Source organism: Saccopteryx leptura, chromosome 1 (genome assembly GCF_036850995.1).
Source record: "Saccopteryx leptura isolate mSacLep1 chromosome 1, mSacLep1_pri_phased_curated, whole genome shotgun sequence".
In the NCBI taxonomy this organism is placed as follows: Eukaryota; Metazoa; Chordata; class Mammalia; order Chiroptera; family Emballonuridae; genus Saccopteryx; species Saccopteryx leptura.
Window position 1 is genome coordinate 197,007,658 of NC_089503.1, and position 14,015 is coordinate 197,021,672.

Consider the following 14,015-nt stretch of genomic DNA (forward strand, 5'->3'; position numbering starts at 1 on the left):
CTTTCAGGAAGGTGAATATCTTTGGCAGTTTCTGTCCATTTTTTTTAATACTTGCATTCTGATCCTTTGTGCTTCAAAATACTATGCTGAAGGAGACTAATATTCTTTTACTTATAGCTAGCTCATATGATTAACTCAGATATGCAAAGTCTGGTAATAAAGCAGTTATTCCTAGCTATTTAACTGTCTGAAAGTGCATAATAATTATTAGAAGGATTAATAATTAAGATCTAATCTTCCAAATAATATTAGCAGATTTAGAGCAGACTAGAATTTCATGCTATCCTTTCTCTTGATGAGAAAGACCTTCTCATTCAATGAGAAGCATATTATTTTCAACTCTCCCATTCTTCTGTTTAATCCCCATGGACTGTGCCTGAGCTCCGCATCTAAAAAGTGCTGATTGCTGTAATGAACACTCACGTAGATAAAGCCCTTCCATGAAAACTTCCCCAGGCACGTAAGCTTAAGAAATGGATTATTAATTAACTTGGATATAAATATTTAAATTTATTCTGAGGCTCTGAAGGTTCCTTAAGTCCTGATATAAAACTGATTCAAGCCCTGGCTGGTTGGCTCAGTTGTAGAGTGTCAGCCTAGGGCAGTGTTTCCCAACCTTTTCTGTGCCATGCCCCACCTTAACCTTTCTAAAATTTTTATGCCCCCCCCCATGAAACATACATAATTTTTAACATTAAAAAATTGATTTGTTCAGTTAATAAACATAAATGATAGGTTCTAGGAAGAAATCACTATGAAATTGTTAACAAAACACAGTAAGTAAAATTTCAAAACATATAATGAAAAACAGAAATTTAAATTCCAAATAATTTTAATACAGATTTTTCTATATTAATTTATTATTTTAATTTAGTGTGATCCTTGCACTTGATGCTTGCTGCACAGAGATTTTATATTAGGTTCCAATTTGGTTAGCTTTAGTCTCAAGTCTCCACGTTGTGTTATATCCAGCCGATTTCTTTTTTTTACCAGTAAATCATTTACAGCACTAAATCCACATTCAGCTAAAAATGAAGATGGAAACGGTAGCAATAGTTTTCTTGCATATTTGGTTGAATTTGGGTATTTGATTTCTGTTTCCTCACAAAGCCATGGCATCACTCTTTTGATATTAAATAAAGCTTTAACTGACTCATCATTTTGCAATTCTGCTAGTTCTTCTTGATACTGCATATTTGATACATCAGACAAATCCACTAACATTGGCTGCATAATCCATGTTGGGAAATCAGTTTGTTTTAAATCAGAAAATCTTTCTTTTAAATCAGCCGATAGAATATTCAAATGATTGACAATAACAAGTAAAGCGGTATCAGTTACTTCACATTTTTGGAGCCAATGAAACTGTTTAAAGTTTTTGTTGTTAATATGTTTCTGACATAAGTCAATATTGGTAATGAAACCAAATATCTTTGCTTTTGCATCGACAAGAGTTTTATTTGTTCCTTGAAGTTGCTTATTTAATATATTTAGTTTTTCAAAGATATCGGCTAAATAACTCACAAATGCTTTACCATCTATTGTTAACAGATACTTCATTTCAGGTTTGTCACTTAAAAAATCACTAAGAGTATCAAACAGTTTCATAAATCTTTTCAAACAGTTTCCTTTAGATAGCCATCTTACTTCAGTATGAAGTAAAAGTCTCACATGGTATTCATTTTGTTCTTCACAAAATAGCTTGAGAAGACGCTCACATTTGGCACTAACTTTAATAGCATTAACACACTTTATTATTGTATGTAATGCTTCATTCAGAACAGGTGAGATGTTTTTAGCTACCAAGTTTTCCCTATGAATAACACAATGCACAAGAATCATTTCTGGATTCTCATCTTTCATCAATTTTAAGCAGCCATTTTTCTTGCCCATCATATTGGGAGCACCATCTGCAGCACAACATGTTATATTTTTCATTGGTATATCATTGACATCTAAGTAGTTTTTTAGCTTATTATATATATCTTTGGAGGTAGTGGTGCTTTCTAATATTTTACAGAACAACATTTCTTCAGCAAAATGTCCTTTATCAATATATCTTACGTAAGTTATCAATACTGCCTCAGTGTCTCTCAAAGTTGATTCATCCATTTGCAAGGAGAATTTTCTTGTTTTCAGCTTTTCAATAAGTTGTTTTTCAATATCCTCACTCATTTTGTCTATTCTTCTGCTAACAGTATTGTCACTGAGTGGCATAGCTTTTACATCTTTGTCATCTTTTTCAAGAACCGTTTTAAGAAATGCTGATATTGACGGTTTTATTAAATTCTCTCCTATAGTGGGATTTTCTCCAGTTTTAGCGATGAATAAAGAAATTTGATAACTAGCCTCAAGAACACGATTATTAGTTGAAGTATGAGCAGTAAATAGAGACTTTAATGTTGTTCTTTTTTCAAAAATTTTCTTTAAAGTTTTAAAGTAACTCAAATCTGAATTAATATGAGCACTATGTTTTGCCTTCAAATGCGCCTCAAGATGACCTCATTTCATTGATTCGTTGGTTAAGCATTGCTGGCATAAAAGACAAAAAGGAATCCGCTCATCGTGAACAGCGGGTATGAACCCAAATTTTAAATATTCCTCCGAATTTTGATGAGTTTTTTTCTTGCTTGCACCACTCATTTTACTATGGGCTATAAGAAATAAAAATAAGATCAATTAAAAACTAATATTAAAATATGTGTTAAAATATATTCAATGTGACATAAACGTATACTAAAAATTCATATTTATTTAAATGTATATAACACATTTACTACACTACCACCACAAATCAATAGGTATCTATATTTTTTCCACTTGACAAAATTTTCTGGAAAGTTATGCTTCTAAAATTAAAATTGTCATGCATGCACTATTATAGCCCCAATAATATTTATAAAATATTAGTGCTTTCTAGCCCCGATGCAAGAAGTACTTAATAAAGAGTTTAATATTGATAAAAATAAAATCAAATACTTACCAATTATATCTATACAATATATATATGTATATTTATTAAATCAACGAGCTTTTACAACAGTTTAGACTGACACTTATTTGAAATTAACACCAACTGAATGATGTGAAACACTACAGAAGTTGCGATGGGCCAATTAGGTGAGAATAACTGCGTTGTTTAGTGAGTTTTTAAAACGTCCGGGGTTCCCCGCGGCAGATGGCACGCTCCGCAGTGAACCCAGGACGAAGTTTACTTGACGACGCCAATCACCCAGTTGATATTTTGGTCTCGTCAAACGAAATTATACTTAATAATTATTTACCGCAATTATTTAAGAATTGCATTTTTTGTTAAATTTGGCACCGATATCTAGCATTGCATTTAAATGGCCCAGGGCGAAAGAGTTAAAGTTGTGTCGAGTCCATTTTCAAATTGCCCCCCTTAACTATCGAATTGCCCCCCTGTGGGGCGTGGGCCCCACATTGGGAAACACCGGCCTAGAGTGCGGATGTCTTGGGTTTAATTCTCAGCCAGGGCACACAGGAGAAGCAACCATCTGCTTCTCCACCCTTCCCCCTTCCCTTTCTCTCTCTTTCTCTCTCCCTCTCTCTCTCCCCCTCCTGTAGCCAAGGCTCAAATGGTTCAAGCAAGTTGGTCCTGGGTTCTAAGGATGGCTCCATGGCTTCACCTCCGGCCCTAAAATAGCTTAGTTGCCAAGCAGCGGCCCCCGATGGGCAGAGCATCATCCCATAGAGGGCTTGCTGGGTGGGTCCCAGTCAGGGCACATGTGGGAGTCTTTCTGCCTCCCCACCTCTTACTTAATAAAAAAAAAATTGATTCATGTCCTCAGATCATATGGAGGAATTGACTGCTCCTGATCTCTACACACAAAACTCTCAGACCTAGTTCTCTATGTTTTAGACTTCATCAGTTTATGGGTTCCTTCTGCCCACTGAACATGTGAACACTTCCCAGTCAATCCTCATGGAAACATCGCTGCATTTCAATAGACAGAAGGAGTGGGGTGACCAATACTGAGCGCTCATGCTGACCCCTGCTCTGCTTGAGTCCTCAGAGATGGCGGAGCTTGTGTCATCCCCATAGCAATCCTTGAGCACCATTTCGCCACTCTAAAGATGAAGAAACTGAGGCCAACAGAGAATAGCCAATCACCAGTGCAGAAGAGTAAGTAGGCAGCAAAGCAGGAACCCATCTTAGGTGGTTGACCCACAACAGAGTATCTTGCAGACGCAAGACACACAGTATACAAACCTTACAGGATGTAACAAAAGCAGCTCTAGGAGGGAAGTTTACAGTGATAAGTGCCTACATTGAAAAAGAAGACAAATCCCCCCAAAAAGAAAAAAAAAACTTACTTTAAACCTCAAGAAATTAGAGAAAAGATCAAGTTAAGCCTAACGTTAGAAGAAGAAAAAAGTAATAAAGACTCTAGCAGGAAATCAATGAAATAGAGAAGAGAGAAACAATAAGGAAATAAATCAACAAATTTAAGAGTTGGTTGGTTTTTGTTTTTTGTTTGTTTGTTTTTTTTGAGAGGACAAACAAAAGTGACAGAGCCTTAGTTGAACTAAGAAGAAAAAGGAAAACATTCAGATAAATATCAAAAATTTAACAAGAGACATTACAGCAGATGGCAGAGAAATAACAATGATGATAAGGAACCATTGATGATAATCATACACCAATACACAGGACCACGTAGAGGAAATGAAAACAGATTTCTGGAAGCCCACAACCTCCCGCCACTGACTCATGAAGGAATGAAAGCCTGAACAGATCCATCCCATGGAGACAGACCAGGTAATCAGAAACCTCTCCACACTGGAAAGCCCTGCACCTGATGGCTTCACAGGAATGCCTCCAGACATTTGAAGAACAATGGATTCCAACCCTTCTTAACCCATTGATGCCAGAGGTTGAAATTTTTGAAATTCAGGTTCTTCAAAATTTTTCCAAAAACTCAAATTGCTTTTTGACCAGCTTCTAGCATGCCAGGATCTGCAGCCATGACTGATTCTGTGCACCACGTGACAACATGTACGCTCAGGAGGCAGACACGTGTGAAACATCAAACCTCAGCCATGGCCTTGAGCAGCAGGATAGAAATAAAGTCACTACCGTCCCAATAATGGAACGTGAGGCATATACGGGTTAAACGCTTCTGAAAGAACAGCAAAATGAGCCACTTCAAACCCCTTTTGTGGGGCCAGCATCCCCCGATTACAAAGCCAGACACCAACACTCCAGGAAGGATAAGCCCAAGCCAACGACCCTGTTGAACACAGACGCAAAATTCTTCAACAAAGCAGTAACAGACCAAGTCCAGCCTGACCCTTCCATGATCACACACCATGATCAGCCAACGGGGGTCATCCCTGGAGTGCAAAGATGACTCGACACAGGCAGTTCACCCAACATGATGCACCCCAGCAATAGAATGAAGACTAGAAATCACAGTGCTCTCTCAACAGGTGCAGAAAAAGCATCTGACAAAAGTGTAAGTAACTGATTCCTAGTCTTTCCAGGAAGGTATTTGAATAGAGACAACGCAATATTTTCTAAATCATTAGAAGACAGCACCAGAACAGTTCTTGAGGTCTTCTGCGTTTCTCCATAATAATGAATGGTATACACAAATTTTGTCTTCCTCACGGTATGATGATCAATGAAGTTTCTCAGGTAAACATACCTTTCACCCAATTTTCCTTTTAAAAATGAAGATGATATTTTTCTGAGACATTGTATATGAATCTCTAAAAATATATATATCTTGGGAAAATAAGGAGTCAAAATGTACAACTTTTTCTTAAAAGTTGTAAATACAGCTGTTGTTGACTTCTGCTGTGTTTTAGCTCCTTGTCAGTGGGTCTGTCCACCTCTCTGCCTGTGTTTAAACACACACACTAACACACACAGACACACACACACACACTCGCAGATACCATCAGGGCAGTGATTGCAGGGAAACAACATATGGAATAGAGGTGTCTGTGTACTTACTCACCTTACATACGACATTTAACGTGAGGAACTGATCCACGTGACTATGGAGGCTGAGGCGTCCATGGTCAGCCATCTCCTCAGCAGCAGGATACCCAGGACAGCCGGTGGTGTGATTTCAGTTCGAGTCCAAAGGCCTGAGAGCCAGAGGTACCGAAGAGGTCAGTTGCCGGCCAAGGGCAGAAGGTAGATAAGCAATCAGTCAGAGAGAGGGGAAATTCCATCTGTTTGTTTAGTTTGGGTCTCCAGTGGATTGGATGAGGCCCACCTCCACTGGGGACAGCAGTATGCTCACCAGCACCAACCCCACAGACACACCCAGAAATAACATGTAGCCAGATTGCCTGACACAGAAAAGTGACCTGGTCATGTTGACACAGAAAAGTGACCAGCACAAGTCCACGCCACATCAACCTGACACCGATAGGCACCTCTGTAAACTGGACTTCACAGGCAGACAAGACAAGAAGAAGGTCCCCAGTCCCCCTCACACGATACAACCACCCTGCCTGCAGCGGAAAACAAACTAGCCCCCTCCTTCCACAGGTGAGGACGTCTGGTCCTCCAGTGATGTTTCCCAACACCATTTTCTTTTCTCCTGCCTGGTTGCTCTGTTGAGAGACACCAGCTGTGCCTGAATTCAAAAAGAAACTGAGAGCGTTTCCATCTGGGCTTTTGACCCAGAAAAGTTATTCTACTTCTAGTTGGCCTGCACCACAAGGGGCCCAACTAAAACCCAGGGTGTTTGTTGGCCAGAGGCCATCCTCCCGAGTGGACTTGAGACTCAAACGTCCCTGACTCAAGCCTGTCGGTACCCTCTGCTCCCCCCAGCACAGCTGGTCAAGCTGCGGGCACCTCAGGGGACACCTTCCTCTGGGAAAGCGTCTCCCAATCTCTACTCCCCTCTTCCCGCTCTCTGGAGTCCACAGAGACTCGGGACTCCAAGAGCACACCTTTCACTGGCAGCTTTCCAAACCCTCAGTACACATCTTCAGACCGCATTTTCAGCCTTGCAGATTGTTCTCAGCGTTATGTTTGATCAAGGCAACCCAGAGCACGAACACAGACGTGAAGAATTATGTGTCAGAAACACATTTGAAGGACAAGTCCTGCTCTCAGTCCTTCCCGGAATTCTGAGGAGACAGAGAGCACGTTTTTAGTCAACATTCCCTATGAGGGATAAAACTGTCCGGGATGCAGACTGTGAACCACGCCTCGCTTTTGAACGATGTCATAAATAAAATGAGAACATGTGTTTTATTTCTCACAAAGAAGAAAGCAATCCTCCTTCCCACGGCGGGAATCCAGGACACATGACGGAGTTTGGTGTTATTAAAAATGTTCGTTTCTCCACCCCCTTTATTCTTGTCTTGCTCTCTTTTAATTAATTCCTGCGTCATTTTCCTACAATATGGTTCCGGCAGGTTTTTGAATTCGTGCTGTCGAGAGAAGGCTGCTCAGCAATAAATTGAGTGTTGTTTTACATTTCCCCCAATTATAGCACCCAACTTGTAAAGAAAAAAAAAATGCATTGATGGCCGTGTTGTTATTGCTCAAAATATTTTTATATTTTGTACACAGGATAAAATAAATGACAGAACTCTGTTTTCACAGGAACATTTTTTCAATACCCTCAATTAAAAAAAATACTTATTTCTTTTTCTATGAAATTATAAATTAGGAATGTAAGTCAGACATCCCTAATTTAGGTCTAAAAACCAACTAATCTTTCTTTTAAGTATTGAGTTTATCTGTGTGAGTTAATGTTCTTCAATAAATTGAGCTGGGACTCTCAAAATTGAACAAACTGCTAACGGGAAATGTGGGTTGTCACAAGAACAGTTAGTAAAAAGCACCCTCTCATTCTTTCTATCACAAAATGATTCGAAAAGAGAAGATGACGTTACAAATGTGTTTTCCAATTCTAATTTTCCCAGAGGAGAAAATAGTTTGTGTAAATAAACAAGTAGTTTGCTTTGACAGTAATAAGAAAACAATAATTGATCCACAGGTTCTTTTGGGCAACCATTTTTACGTAGAGAATGGAGGTCCCACAATAGATTTCAGTATTTAAGTCTCGGGGGGGGGGGGGGGGACCATTCCAAAAGCATGACCAATGAAGCTGATACTGTGATGACTTCTAAAGAGTCGGTGTGAATTAATAGACCCAACTCGTACCCGAGGACCACCTCATGTCACCACTTGAATATTTAGTTCAAGGATTCTCTTGACTCACCAGATGTTCCTTCTGTGCTGTATGTTTTCTTACAATGTTCAAACTAACTATTATTTCCTCCAATTAAAAAATAAATAAATAAACTACGTGCCCTGGGAAGATAGCTCAGTTGCCTAGCAACGTCTTGAAGCGCAGAAGCTGCCGGTTCAATCCCCGGTCAGGGCACAGAGAGGAACAGATGTTTCTGTCTCTCTCTCTCTCTCTTTTGCTCTCTCCCACCCTCTCTCTAAAATCAGTAAAACACACACTAAAAATAGTGAGTTCTGGTTGCCAGTCAGTCAAGTAAGGGGCGTGGAAGTCACAGTCCCATCCTAACTAGTTCAAAGTTGAAAAAATGGAAACACCTATAACTCTTCTTAGCTCCTTAAGAGGACTGAGGGCACAGGGTACCCACTGTCCCAGAACAAGACAGACAGATGGGGGATGCAGAGTCACAGCCACACAGAGCAGCAGCGCCCGCAATGAGCAGGCTGAGAGGGGGGAGTCAGCTGTAACTGGGAGGCTGCTGGAAGCACAGCAGGGACATGCTGGGGAGTTTCAAATACCAGGGCCCCCACTTTGAGACTTTTACTCCCAGAGACTGACCAGGTTCCCCCGGTAAATACCAGAGGTAATGACACTCACACACACACACACACACACACACACACACACACGGAGGAAGAGCCCACTCGCTCCTCCTGAGAGGCCCCGGGGAAGTTCACAGTCAGGTCACAGGCTCCCCCGCCAGGACCACAGGCTCACAGGCGTGTTGACAGCAGGGCCGTCACCTGGTCGCACACACACCTTCCAGCAGGAAGGGAGCAGTGAGAAAGGCAGGGAAGGGACTGAGCACGCCTGAGAAGCGGACACAGCAGGTGCCGGATGACCAGACCAGGGGCCGCTACAGACGCTGAGGACAATGCCAAGGGTCCTGACGGACAGTGGAACACGCAGGGCCACCTGGGTGAGGTCAGCGGGGACGGAAATACTAAGAAAGGAAGAAAACAAGGATGACTCTGGTCTCTGGTTCCTCATACAAGGAGCTGGGAAGTGACCCCTCCGTCCAACAGGTCAAAAGCCAAGGGACTGAGACACAACAGCCCTTTTTCTAGGAAGAGAGAGAGAGAGAGAGAGAGAGAGAGAGAGAGAGACGAGAAACAGGGCCACAGCTGCACGGCTGGAGTGACCCAGGGACACAAGGGAGGGACTCACCAGGAGACCCTGCAGGAGGCGGCAGGACCAGCACCCGGAGGCACACAGGCAGAGCTGACCTGGGGGGACAGCTGGGGGCTCCGTGGAGACAAGCGCAGGGACAGACAGCTCCTGGGGCAGTCATGGGGACCCCAGTGCTGTGAGGTGGACAGCCTCGCCCTACCCCACCCACCCCGGCCTCCGCAGTAAACACACGGGAGAAGCACCCCCCTAGCTGAGCAGGAGAGGGAGGCGGGACACCTGAGATAGACCATTCTCAGGAGAAACCAGCCAGAGCCACATCTGCTGGGCTTTTATCAGAACCTCTCTCACCTAGGAGGGCACCCGGCCAGAGGCGTCTGGCCCTTCTATCCCACCTGCGGAGGAGCAGGGAAGGAGACACATCTGTCAGACCCACAGACCAGAGGTGAGGCTCAGGAAGACAGATGTCCTCACAATTCCAGAGGAGGCTCCCCCTCCGGACTGCTCCCCACAGCACTAAGCCAGTCACAGCGTCCCTGGCACCTCGTGTCCACTATCAGAAAACAGCTGCGAGGCACACCACAGGCAGAACCCACAACTGGAGGCAAGGGAGCACACCTCAGAACCAAACATGGCAGGGATGTTGGCATTATTGGTCCAGGAACAGAAAACAACAACAATGAACACGCTCTGGGTGCTCATGGATAAGCAGGCAGACAGCGAGCAGGGACAGATGGACAAGGCACACAGAGGAGGTGGAAATCCTGAGAAAGAACCAGAAGGAAATGCTAGAGGCCAAAATACCGTGGCAGAAACGAAGACCGTCCCTTATGGCTCTATTTTACAAACCCGAGGATATTGACACGTCTTACGGATAATGATCTGTTCTTCAGATACTCTAATTCACACACATATATTTTCTGAGGAGACAGCCTTGTTTGCTTTATAGACTAAACATGGGTTAGAGAAGTGAGTCCACAAGAAGTAAACAAAATAGAACCTCAGCACTAGAGTAGACACGCCTGCCACCTTGACTGCACGTTTCACTGTTCTTGAAGGAACTATTTTTTTTTTTTTTTTTTTTTTTTATAGTTTTATTTTTTTAATGGGGTGACATCAATAAATCAGGATACATATATTCAAAGATAACAAGTCCAGGTTATCTTGTCGTTCAATTATGTTGCATACCCACCACCCAAAGTCAGATTGTCCTCTGTCACCTTCTATCTTGTTTTCTTTGTGCCCCTCCCCTCCCCCTATCCCTCTCCCATTCCCCCCTCCCCCCCCGTAACCACCACACTCTTATAAATGTCTCTTAGTTTCACTATTATGTCCCACCTACGTATGGAATAATACAGTTCCTGGTTTTTTCTGATTTACTTATTTCGCTTCGTATCATGTTATCAAGATCCCACCATTTTGCTGTAAATGTTCCGATGTCATCATTTCTTATGGCTGAGTAGTATTCCATAGTGTATATGTGCCACATCTTCTTTATCCAGTCATCTATTGATGGGCTTTTTGGTTGTTTCCATGTCCTGGCCACTGTGAACAATGCTGCAATAAACATGGGGCTGCATGTGTCTTTACGTATCAATGTTTCTGAGTTTTTGGGATATATACCCAGTAGAGGGATTGCTGGGTCATAAGGTAGTTCTATTTTCAGTTTTTTGAGGAACCACCATACTTTCTTCCATAATGGTTGTACTACTTTACATTCCCACCAACAGTGTATGAGGGTTCCTTTTTCTCCACAGCCTCTCCAACATTTGCTGTTACCTGACTTGCTAATAACAGCTAATCGAACAGGTGTGAGGTGGTATCTCATTGCCGTTTTGATTTGCATTTCTCTAATAGCTAAAGAAGATGAGCATCTTTTCATATATCTGTTGGCCATTTGTATTTCTTCCTGGGAGAAGTGTCTATTCATATCCTCTTCCCATTTTTTTATTGGATTGTTTGTTTGTTTGTTGTTGAGTTTTATGAGTTCTTTGTATATTTTGGATATTAGGCCCTTATCTGAGCTGTCGTTTGAAAAAATCATTTCCCATTTAGTTGGCTTTCTGTTTATTTTGTTATCAGTTTCTCTTGCTGAGCAAAAACTTCTTAGTCTGATGTAGTCCCATTCATTAATTTTTGCCTTCACTTCTCTTGCCATTGGAGTCAAATTCATAAAATGCTCTTTAAAACCCAGGTCCCTGAGTTGAGTACCTATGTCTTCTTCTATGTACTTAATTGTTTCAGGTCTTATGTTTAGATCTTTGATCCATTTTGAGTTAATTTTTGTACAGGGGGAGAGACTGTAGTCCAGTTTCATTCTTTTGCATGTGGCTTTCCAGTTTTCCCAGCACCATTTATTGAAGAGGCTTTCTTTTCTCCATTGTGTGTTGTTGGCCCCTTTATCAAAAATTATTTGACTATATATATGTGGTTTTATTTCTGGACTTTCTATTCTGTTCCATTGGTCTGAGTGTCTATTTTTCTGCCAATACCATGCTGTTTTGATTGTCGTGGCCCTATAATAGAGTTTGAAGTCAGGTATTGAAATGCCCCCAGCTTCATTCTTTTTCTTTAGGATTGCTTTGGCTATTCGGGGTTTTTTATAGTTGAAGGAACTATTTTTAAACGTAGTGCTGGCTTGGATGCATGTCAGGCGTCGCCCCCAGGCTGAGTCGTGTGTAACATTCATCCCATTTGTTGCTAGGGCCCGCGACCATCACATGTCTTCACGTTTTTCTAAGAATTAAAGCTGGTCTTGCTGAGTTGGGCGGAAGAGCGGTCAGGAGAGGGTGACAAAAGTCAAGCTATTAAAGGACCCACATCACACGGTCCACGTACGTGTTCACTCAGTAGGTGGGGAGAGCCGTGAACAACACAGAGCATGAGCTTGACCATCTGTGCGGCACTCAGGAGTCACGCGGGTGGCCCCCCGGGCGGCATGGCCCCTCGCCCTCGGAGGGGGCACAGAACGTGGCACTGACTTGTTAGGCTCACGAGGACCCGGGCAATTATCGCTGGGCCCTGAATGTCCACCCTCCGACTCCAGGCAGGTTTGAGCAAGGGAAACAGAGACGGCTAGAGGTCCCTCCTACTATCCTACCAGGGGTCCCCAAACTTTTTACACAGGGGGCCAGTTCACTGTCCCCCAGACCATTGGAGGGCCACCACATACAGTGCTCCTCTCACTGACCACTAATGAAAGAGGTGCCCCTTCTAGAAGTGCGGTGGGGGCCGGATAAATGGCCTCAGGGGGCCACATTGCGGACCATGGGCCATAGTTTGGGGATGCCTGCTAGCCTTTTCCGTAGAGCCAAGTATGTTGTCTTCAATATACAAACGCCAGCGAAAAACTCTATTACAATTCTCACGTCGAACTGCCGGGGCCGAGGGTTCTCCTAGCTTGTTCGCCCCATGATGCTAACGTCATTTCTTTGAAAATGGAGAATTCGTCGTGCTCCTCACTGGCTCGACCTGCTTCGATACTCTTTGCTGCTTTTTTTTTTTAATAAATTAGATGCAGTATCCCTCCTCTGCCTGCCCACTAATCTCATCTCCCCTAAAACCAACAGTCACACTTTCCTTCTTCTGCATCAAGTCGTGTATGTGCCCTTTAATGACCCCCAATTCCAAGAGTTTTCCATCCCGGGCCCCTCCTACCTGACAGCCTTCCCCCCTTCTCCGTGTCTCACCCGGTAAAAGCCAGTAAGACTCAGCTACAGTTTCACTAGTAATTGCAACCCTCTCCTGACAGCCTCATACTTGCCCAGGTGCCTCTAATATATTATTTAGTTTTGTAACTCCGTATTTTTACATTAAGAAAATATCTCTCAGCCGCTGGACTTTGAAGCCCTCAGGCAAATGGATAAATACCCTTTTATTTCCATATTCAGTGTCCCCCGTCAGGAAGCATGTGCTTTGAAAGTATGCGCTTGATAACTCAGAATTTAAAAAGCAATTCGGTTATTTTATCAACCACACCGAGAATTACATTTGCTGATGTTGCCACACATCGCAGGGCGTCTCTACACTGACCACTGAAACTCCAGGCCAAGTTACAGCTTTGAAGTCTCTGCCCAGTGTGAACTATTAAATAAAGCAGTTCATGTGCCTTGGTGACTATAAAACAATGTTCATTTAAGTTTCACTGTAGAATAATGTATTTAGTTCTCTGTGTTACTTGACAGTGGTTGAATTTGAATAAAGTACAAATTTCAAAGAAAGGAAACCTTGCTGCTGCCCCTGAGATTGCAAACGTGATGCCTGGCGGGGAGCCCCCTCCTCATGGAGCTGGTGTCATCTGTCCTCAGGGGGAGAGAGAGCGTGTTCCTGCAGGTCCCCAGGGAAGCATTGCCACTCAGAACACCCACACAACATGCTGCTCAGGTAAACCGGGCTGCCCAGTGTCCCGGGGGTGTGCAGACCATGCATACTTTGCTGACCGGGGACTGGAGTCCTGCTATATTCCCCTTCTGTGCCCGTCTCTGTACCCTGCTGCATCCACCTGGCTGACCTGTAGTCAGGAACCAGCAAACCCTCCTCCACACTCCGGAAGGCCAGCCCAGAGTGCACACAGGAACAACGGGCAGGAAAGAAAATGGCACTCCAGCATGGAGCCCGTGAATCGTCTAGCTGGTTGGGGAC

The 14,015-nt window shown here is 43.0% G+C and overlaps 1 long non-coding RNA gene across 1 annotated transcript in view; it reads right to left on the reverse strand.

Annotated features, from left to right (window-relative positions):
* Positions 1-747: 747 nt before the first annotated feature.
* Positions 748-14,015, reverse strand: part of LOC136389121 (uncharacterized) — a 52,678-nt gene continuing 39,410 nt past the window's right edge. Inside the window, exons 2-3 of the long non-coding RNA XR_010748273.1 lie at positions 5,988-6,120; positions 748-2,654 (exon numbers count right to left, since the gene is read on the reverse strand). This is a non-coding gene — a long non-coding RNA (uncharacterized lncRNA). The remainder of the gene's footprint in view (positions 2,655-5,987; positions 6,121-14,015) is intronic.